General features: G+C 36.3%; 1 long non-coding RNA gene across 1 annotated transcript; it reads right to left on the reverse strand.

Annotated features, from left to right (window-relative positions):
- Positions 1-334: 334 nt before the first annotated feature.
- Positions 335-4,198, reverse strand: LOC132100775 (uncharacterized). Its single transcript, XR_009423121.1, has 3 exons — positions 4,128-4,198; positions 3,261-3,293; positions 335-453 (listed from the first exon to the last, which is right to left on the reverse strand). It is a non-coding gene; the product is annotated as an uncharacterized LOC132100775 (long non-coding RNA).
- Between the last annotated feature and the right edge of the window lie 6,095 nt (positions 4,199-10,293).

The raw sequence follows: 10,293 nt of genomic DNA on the forward strand, positions 1-10,293 counted from the left end.
GGCAATATGGGTCTAGGCTAAAACAAGGCTGATTTTGGGCTGTCAGTGAAAATCTAATAGACGTCTAACCATAGCCCAAGAATAGACTAGTCATCAATTACACTACATATACATGTAATAGACAACAAAATGAGGCATAAGGATTCTTTTCACTCAAATATAACAGGTTCTCATAAATGAAAATCCATCCAAACTAATTGAATATAAAGGGATTTATTTTGAACAATTATATAGACAACAACAACTTGGACAACATTCAAACATAAAAATGAACAAATAAAACATTGGAAAAATGTAAAACAAATTAAGATATTAAAATTTTGAAGAATTAACTGTTTACTTTAGATCCATAACCCCCACCCCCTGCCCTCCCTGGTGCTTGTTTGAAATGATTAGAAATAGCATTTTTTATTTCACATTCCGTAGCTGATAGAAAGCTGGTCATCACTGCGTCTGCCAAATGAGAAAAAGGAAAGAATTATTGCTCAAGAAAAACATTGTTGACAATCATTTTTAACTAATTAGTCAATCACTTTTGCTAGGATGATTTAATAGACAGAGTTAACATAATATAGATTGAGATTTAATTTATATCAATATAGACAATAATTTATATCAATATTATAATTAATATCAATAATTGAACATTTTTGCTCGCGTAATGGTGATGCAATACGGCGTGTAACGATACGCGTATTGAACAATTCTGTACAAGGCATATATATATATATATATATATATATATATATATATATATATACATATATAGGCTATATACACACACATACATACACATACATATATACATATGGCAATGAAAATGACCTATTAATTTTCATTTAAGTGAAATTACTGAACTTACATATATGAGCTTGATAAAAATTAACATTCGAGAAGAAAATTTCAGATGGCACTTAGAGGCTTTTGCATCTGAACTCTTTATATATATATATATATATATATATATATATATATATATATATATATATATATATATATATATATATACACACACACATAGAGAGAGAGAGAGAGAGAGAGAGAGAGAGAGAGAGAGAGAGAGGGAGAGAATCACTGTTAATTAGCCTAAACAGACATGCATACCTCAGATGACTGAGAATAAGGCAGTTGATTGATAGGACTTCTTCTGTAGTGGACCTCCTCCTTACATGTTGAATGTAGACATCAGGGAATTTTTGAAAACACTAAAGTATAATACAAAATAAAGTGGTTAACTATTGCGGCTAAAACTGACATTTCAAAAGTAACGTTAAAGGAAGTCTTTTTTAAATCTCTAATTTGCGTATTGACCACATAAAATTCTTATTCAGTATCGACACCAGATTGTTTGATAAATGTTGCATAATTTGTAGGCTTTACCTGTCCAGCATTCTTCTTGTACTGTCTTTGAAGTTTTTTCCTCCAATTTTACACAACTGTGTCACCTGAACAACACAAGCCAATGTCAGTACTTGGCAGGTAATATTACAGTATATGCTTCATTTTCAAAGTATTTACCAACCTTAAAGGTTGATGCCCATTGACCTGCAAGTTTTCCATCACTGACCCTATAAAACTCTTATTTCAGCAGATAAAAATTTTAATACTGCTGGATACTTTTTATAATTTTTCAATTTAAATCAATTATTATTTTATAATTATTGCCAATTTAAAACGAATTGTTTCAACTCAATCTTAATGTACAATGATATTGTGGGGTTTTTTTTGCCTCATAGTCTGATAGTATGCAACAAGCCATGGTTCAGTCATAAATTGCATATTATATTTCAAATTAATTTTAGACTGTCAAAGATGAGCATTTTAGTGTGGAAAAGTTGCTTTGGAGTGTTTTTTGGTTGGTTAGTTTTTTACCATTGCTGCCCGTGTATTCCCACTTTCAAGCTGCCTCTCTAAGTACTCGAACTCATCTTCAGTGCCCAAGGTTGACATGTGGAACCCAGTTTCCGGTTCCACAATTTTCCCTATTCTTCACAGTTCATCTTTTATTTCTAAAAGTTGTGTCAAAACCTTTTTTTGAAATCCTAAATGCAACAAAGGCATTGTGTTAATTTAAAGTACAATAAAAAATTGCATCACAATACTGAGGTATGACAACTCCTAAACATCAATAACAAAAATTTTGAATGAGAATTCTAACAAATTACTGCCTTCTCATCTATATTGGACATCAAGGAAAAGAACTGTAGCCAGCTATCAACCAGAAGATAAAAGATAAAGTGAAGAATCTTTAATTACTCCCACGGTCATGATTCAGGAAAATTGCAAAAAATATTATAGTAACAATGTATTGATACTTACTTTTGTCTGTCATTGGAAACATGTCTTTCTTTTCTGTAAAAAAAAAGAGAGAAAAAGGAAGCAAAAACATGTAACCGACATGGCAAAAAGCTCATCTCATAAGTATGTCCATACTAACCTTGGGGGTTTCTGACTTGAGGACTTCTGGATTGGCGCTCAGTCCTGGAAGCTGCAATTAAGTACCAATATACTATTATTTGGACTATTCAGATCAGAATCTAATCAGGTCTATGGTCACCTACTAAAAAGGCCATGCACAGAGAAGTCCAAATTAAACAATTCCCCATCGTAAGTACACACTGATGGCCTAAGACATGAAACGAGCAGTCTGTGTGAGAAAATGAACAGTATTTATATCGTTTTTACCTCTTGTACACAGCCACGCGCAAGTGATATGAGGGCTCGCGTGCTTCCAGGTGTGTGATGCGTCCGCGTTCTGGCTTAATTTGCGCAAGCGCCACACTTAGACTAAGCCAGCCCAGAATGCGCACACACCGAAGCAAGCGCGCCCTCAGATCAGTTGGACGTGGCTGTGTTATAAGAGGTAAAACGATATAAATACTGTTCGTTTTCTGACACAAACCGCTCGTTTCGTGTCTTAGGCTATCAGTGTGTACTTATGGTGGGGAATTGTTTAATTTGGACTTCTCTGTGCATGCTCTTTCAGGTGGTGACCATATAGACCTGCATTATATGACTGACAGACAAGAACAGTTTGACCTAAAAATATAAAAATTGAAACTACTGCGGAAACAAAGACACCTACATCTTGGATGCCCATAAGATAAGCTAAAACATATCAAAATTTAATTTCAAAGTGAACTATCATTATAAATCATTCTTTATCACTTACTCATATAACTCTAATAAACATAAAAAGATACTTATAGGCGTAGTTCACTTAAAAAAAAACAAAAAAAAACATGTAATAATTTACTCACTTTCACTTGGTTCCAAACCTGTATGGCTTTCTTCTGTTGAACACACACAAAAAAATATATTTTGATGAATGTTGGTAACAAGACATTTAATGGTAGTCATTGACAAGTGTTCTGTATATTCAATTGCTGTACTTTGTTGACTGATTGCAGGATAATTTTCAATAAACAGTGTCTTTAAATCAAATAAAGTGGATTACATCACTCCAGTTCTGAGGTTTTTACACTGGCCATCTGTCTGTATAAAAAATACATATAAAAAAAACTACAGTTGGTTATTAAATTAACATTTTAAGGCCAAAGTAAATTTCTAATCTTCTGATGCACTATGAACCATCCAGAGCAGACCTCTCAGGACATCTGGGACAGTCAGCTACTTTTATATCTCCAAAGTCAAAACAAAACATGGAGAAGCAGCATTCAGATTTATATCTGAAACAAATTCACTGAAAACTGAATGTATGCTGCTGCATATTTTAATTATTTACTAACAAGTTTAAAGACTTTATGTTTGCCACTACCTCTTATTAAATGGAGAGGAATCTTTTTTTAATTTCTTTTCATGTTGCACTATGCTGCTGTTAGATTTTATGTAAAGTACTTACAAAATTTGCTTTAAATCAACTCTAATTTAAAAACAAAAATATACTGGTATCTTTATAATTATAAAAAATAGTAATGATAAGTTTCATAGTTTCATGCTTACCACATTCATTGAATTTAGATACATTTGCAATAACACGTGCAGGTAACGTTAACTTTTTGGAGAAAAGTAGTGCAATGTTAATGTTAAAATATCACGGTTTCTACACATTATAACAGCTAACTAATTTAAACAATGAACATATCAAAAATAACACGCATACTTACAAGATCGAAGTAGAAATGTGAAGGTTTTCACTCAGACTGTTGCTCACCCGTTGCTCTCCGACAGCTAAGGATGGCTGAAGCGAAACAGTCGTTCCGAAGCTTTGCGAGATCCCGAAGCGCAGATGTGTCGAAACACTGATCCGAAGCGTGATTCGAAACACCCATGTCACGTGACTATGACCAAACGAAGCCTCGAAGTGTTTCACTAATTGTTTCATCAGGTGTGGTCCGCCGAATCAGCGTTTGATTGGAACGGTCGGGAACAGACCACACAATCGCACATCTGTATAAAAGTGAAATAAACGCATTTTGACCTCGTGGGTTTTTGTGAGAGGAGTTTGACTTTGAGATAGCGGATTTTTGGTGATATAGTGACATAGTGCGATTTGATTAGTTATAGGCAATTAGACTTACATTTAAATTTACACAACACATTGACTGAGAGGCTAGAGACAGACAGAGTATACATATAGTGACACATTAATAGATACATAGATATAAATATATATAGACAGCTAGATTAATAGATAGATACATATATAGATAGATTACAGATACATATATAAATACATATATTATAGATAGATACATATATAGATAGATTATAGATACATATATAAATACATATATTATAGATAGATACATATATAGATAGATTATAGATACATATATAAATACATATATTATAGATAGATACATATCTAGATACATAGATCGATTCATATATAGATAGATAGATAGATAGATAGATTTGGATAGATAGATAAAATGGAAGCTCCCCAGAAGAACATCTGTGGTGTGGGAGCATTTCCATTTAGAAACCCCAAATAAAGTGAGATGTGTGTATTGTGATCGGCAGCTAGCCTACTGCAACAATACATCATCCATGATGCGCCATTTGAGGAGCACTCATCCTGCCATTTTGCAGGGTGCAGAGGATGGCATTCCCCCTGTACCTAGGCCTGCTACTGACACTGCTGGGCCATCTAAGCAAGGTATGCATTGTTTGGGATATAATTATAATTGAAATATAATTACAACCTTTTGGGACACTGTTTATAAAGTTTATAAGTTATATAAAGCACTGATTATAAACACTGGAAGGTTTCCAAATAATGAACCAGTAGGCTATACTTTTAATAGATGTGCACTAATTGAAGCTGTATTTTTCCAATGTATTCGTCTGAAAGTATGTTTTGTCTTCTCTTTTAAAAGTCAGACAGAGGGAATTGGATGAGGCTCTTATAAACATGGTGGTGAAGGATCTGCAGCCCTTCACCATCGTGGATGATGAGGGATTCAGGGCATTTGTGAACAAGCTTGATCCAAGCTATGTCCTCCCATCCCGGAAGGTGCTTAAAATAATGGTCAGCGAAAAGTACAACAAAGCCAAGGAGAAGACAATGGAGGACCTACAAAAGGCCGAATTTGTTAGCCTTACAGCTGACATGTGGTCCTCCATTAATATGGATGGATATCTTGGTGTGACTTGCCATTACATAACACCAGAGGCAAAAATGGCAACTGTTGTACTGGCTGTAAGGAGGTTTTACCAAACCCACACAGCCCAGCATCTCATGGAGGCTAAAGCCTTGCTAATGGCTGAGTGGGGAATAACCTCCAAAGTTCAGTGCATGGTGACTGACAATGCATCTAACATGATCCTAAGTGCCCAGCTACTCCACCTTCGCCATGTCCCATGTTTTGCTCATACTTTAAATTTGATTGTGAAAAAGGCACTAGATCAAACCCCAGTCATCAATGAAATACGCCAGAAGGCCAGAAAGATAGTGGGGTTGTTCAGATCCAGCTGCAAAGCAAAGGACAAGCTTGTGGAGATGCAGAGCTTGATGGGAAGACCAACTCTGAAACTGATACAGGAGGTTGACACGAGATGGAACAGCACATTTGACATGCTACAGCGCTTGTATGACCAACGTGAACCAGTGGCTGCTGCACTTTCCAACTTAAACAATGATACTGCTCCCCTGACAAGTATTGATTATGACATTATTGAACAATCATTGTCAATACTGCAACCATTCAAACTCGCAACAACAGAAATGTCAGAGGAAAAGAGAGTGTCTGCTTCAAAGCTTATACCACTGTACAGGATGTTGCAGCACAAGCTTGCACAGAAAAAAGGAAATGCAACGCAGGAATCAACTGTTCAATTAGGTAGGCCACAATGACCATACTACCCATGTGATTGGCCATAACTGTCATATTATTGTCATTATTATAAATATGTGTTTCTCCTGTTTTGGCTCATAGGCTCACATCTGCAAGAAGGTCTGCACTCCAGATGTGGAGGTTATGAGAGTTTTAGAGCCTTGGCACTGGCTACACTGCTGGACCCAAGGTTCAAAAATGTGGCATTTGGAAATGCTGCCAAAGCCCAGGAAGCTGAAAAGCATATCACACTGGAGTGTGCTTCACTGATGCGTTCAAACACAAATCCTGGTGAGCAGTTTCAGTCTGTGTTATGTTATGTAATCTGAATCATGTAATATAATATATCCTTCATATATGCCGTCAGTTTAGGATTTGTTACTAATTGCTGTTTTCATTTTTATTCAGACCCAGAAATGTCAACATCACACCCATCATCATCATCATCACCATCAACATCAACACCAGTAGAAACACAGGACAGTTTATGGGAACTTTTTGATACTCGCATCCATCAAACCAAGATGATACACAATGCTACAGCTGATGCCACAGTGGAAGTGAAAAAATACATCAACGATGCGTATTTGCCCAGAACTCATGATCCACTAACTTACTGGAAAGAGAGAGCAGTAATCTTTCCTCATTTGCATGTCCTTGCAAAAAAATATCTTTGTATGCCAGCAACAAGTGTCCCTTGTGAGAGGATTTTTTCAAAAGCTGGAGAAATTATCTGTAAAAAAAGAAGTAGGCTAAGTCTTTCCACAGCAGATAAATTAATATTTTTGAATAAAAATCTCTAAAAAAGTGAGACATTGTGGCTTGATTTCGTTTATTAATATTCATTTTTCATGACCAAAATAACATTATGCACAGTGAAGAGCCTATAGGTTACAAGCTTCACATATTAGAACATTATAATAATAAAAAAACAACACATTTTTTTAATGGCTCGTCAAGGTTGTTTCAGATCAACACCTGCAAGTGACCACTAGGTGTCACCGTTGAGACGGGTGTCGGATTGATTCGAAGCCTCGAAACAATATGGCACATTTGGTTCAACTGTTTCATTGGTTCACGAGGCCTCGATTTTGCCATCACTACCGACAGCTGCCTCGTGTAAAATAAAATGGCGGAAATGTTTATCGCGTGATCTAGTCGCGCAATGGCAGTAGTCTCAGTAGTGTTTCGATTGTGCCATCTAGCGGTTGGGAAATGCAATTGCATTTGAATTGATTTTTTTATCGTAGATTGTGTATGAATGTTTGACAGAAAATATATATTAAGCTGTGTAAGCGAAAACATTTCAAAGACTAATATTCTAGGTCGCTGGTCTGAATCTGGGCTATAGCCAAGCCGTACGTAGACCAGATTGCCTTGATTTTGCCAGGTGGGCTAAAGCAGACCGCATATAGCCCGTCCAATTCGGAGCTAAATCGTGACTACAGGTCGACCATGTCGTGAAATGACATATTGAACCTTGATATCATACCACTGCGAACATGATTGAATATTAACCATTTCATGCACTGCCTGGCAAAAAAATACAATTAATCAGTTTTGACTAAAAGTGGGCTACAATAGCCGGGTCTGAATACGAGCTAAATCGTGGCTACGCACAGCCTACACATATAACATGTAAAATAAAGTAAGCCAAACAACTTGTAATCACGGTAGACTCTGCGTACATGATGGAATATCATACATCTCACAAGTTATTTTGCAAAAAAAATCAATTTATCCAGATTAAATGTTATTTGGGCTAAAAGTGGGTTACACATAGCCGGACTATATCGGGTCTATATTTAACCCAGACGTTGAAATGACGGCTATTGCTTGCTGGGAACAATTATCTTATTTTGCAATGTGCTGCAAACCCTTTTTTTAACCCCTGTGTAGGTTTCAGAATATACAAATGTACGGTGGCCGAGAAGTGAAGGGAAGTCGTGGCCTAATGGTTAGAGAGTCGGACTCCCAATCGAAAGGTTGTGAGTTCAAGTCCCGGGCCGGCAGGAATTGTGGGTGGGGGGAGTGCATGTACAGTTCTCTCTCCACCTTCAATACCACGACTTAGGTGCCCTTGAGCAAGGCATCGAACCCCCAACTGCTCCCCGGGCGCCGCAGCATAAAAGGCTGCCCACTGCTCCGGGTGTGTGCTCACAGTGTGTGTGTGTGTGTGTGTTCACTGCTCTGTGTGTGTGCACTTCGGATGGGTTAAATGCAGAGCACAAATTCTGAGTATGGGTCACCATACTTGGCTGAATGTCACTTCACTCACTCAAGTGCAAAACAAATCACAATTACAAAAACAAAATAACAAATCCAAAAACACAATGACAATTCAGAAAACACAACGACAATTCAGAAAACAAAACGACAATTCAGAAAACAAAATAACAATTCAGAAAACACAACGACAATTCAGAAAACACAGAAGTACTAACCACATTGTCCGGTAGCCGAACAACTGTCCTGGTCCACGCAGCTCTGCTCTAATAGCATTCCTTACTTTGTCTATTCTAGTTCTTTCTTCTGAACATACCATTATTCTTCAGGTGTGTTTTTAAAGAGCGCAAGCTCATTTTAATGTTGTGGTATGTCGCCAGCATGTCCACAATCACGGCATATGAATGTCCTTCTCCAAAGTAGCGTTTAATGTGTTCCATTTTAGCAAAATTCAACATTTGATTTCAACAAAGTTGATCACAATTTATTTTTGATTGACAGGTGTCTCATCCAATCAGCGATAAGTATGTCGTTCTCAAAATATACCTACCTTTTCCGTTTTGTATGAATTGTCGTTGTGTTTTCTGAATTGTCGTTGTGTTTTCTGAATTGTTATTTTGTTTTCTGAATTGTCGTTGTGTTTTTTGAATTGTTATTTTGTTTTCTGAATTGTCGTTGTGTTTTTTGAATTGTTATTTTGTTTTCTGAATTGTCGTTGTGTTTTTGGATTTGTTATTTTGTTTTTGTAATTGTGATTTGTCTTGCACTTCTCGGCCACCGTACAAATGCCACCAAAATTACAGGGTATCACCCCATTTCCATTGCCCAGGCTGTAAAAACAAGGATTTCTTTAGTCATTTGTTGTATTGATGTTTTTAAAGTATATGTGCAATTTTAACTTGATAGGTATATAATACGAAACATGCTATTTTTTCTAGTTTAGACGGCATATTCCCTGCATGAAGGGGATGAGATCTCGACAGAGAGAGTTGCTCTTTCTGGACTCTATGTACCTTAAAACTGCAGGAGAATTTGGAGACATGTCCTGACAAAATGTCCTAAGGTTACTTAATGAAGACGTGTGTTTTGGGAGCCACGTTCCCCTGGCCAGCCTCAGTTTGTTTCATTTGGTGATCATGTTCTCTGGCCGGGGAACACTTAATGTGTGACTTTAGTGGATGAACTGTTCATGCTTCAGGTCTAGTGTTCCAAGCATGATCAAACAAAACAGAGGACTTCATTCTCCATCCTCTTTTTATTTTTATTTTAGTAAACCTGCACAGAACTGTGTCCCTGGAAAATGGTTAGAAAAAACTGGAAGTGATTTAAAGGTAAACTACTTTAAACTTTTTTTAAACACTGTAACTTCAAATACTTTGTGTGTGATTATGAACTATTCTTTATCTTGTATTATCACTGAATAAGTAACGATAAAATCATCTATTTAAACGGAGAGTTTCTGTGCAAGATTATGGGAATGACTGTGGTACCTTCATGATCATGGTGTGAGTTAATAGTTAAACTGACAAAATATTAAATTGACAACATTGTTAAAAAAAAATAAAATAAATAAAAGTGACAACTTTTTATTTTTCTCTCAACAGTTATCAATTCATGACTATGGTACACAGTCGTCCAGTGCTGCTCTTCGAGAATTTGATTTAGTTTGAACACTTTTAATGTAAATCCTATCTTTTACTCCTGGAGATAACATGCTCAGTGTGTTATTGTTTAGTGGGAGATTGCTGTTCTTCAATAATTACATAAA

The sequence above is a fragment of the Carassius carassius genome, chromosome 2 (assembly GCF_963082965.1).
Source record: "Carassius carassius chromosome 2, fCarCar2.1, whole genome shotgun sequence".
Lineage (NCBI taxonomy): Eukaryota > Metazoa > Chordata > Actinopteri > Cypriniformes > Cyprinidae > Carassius > Carassius carassius.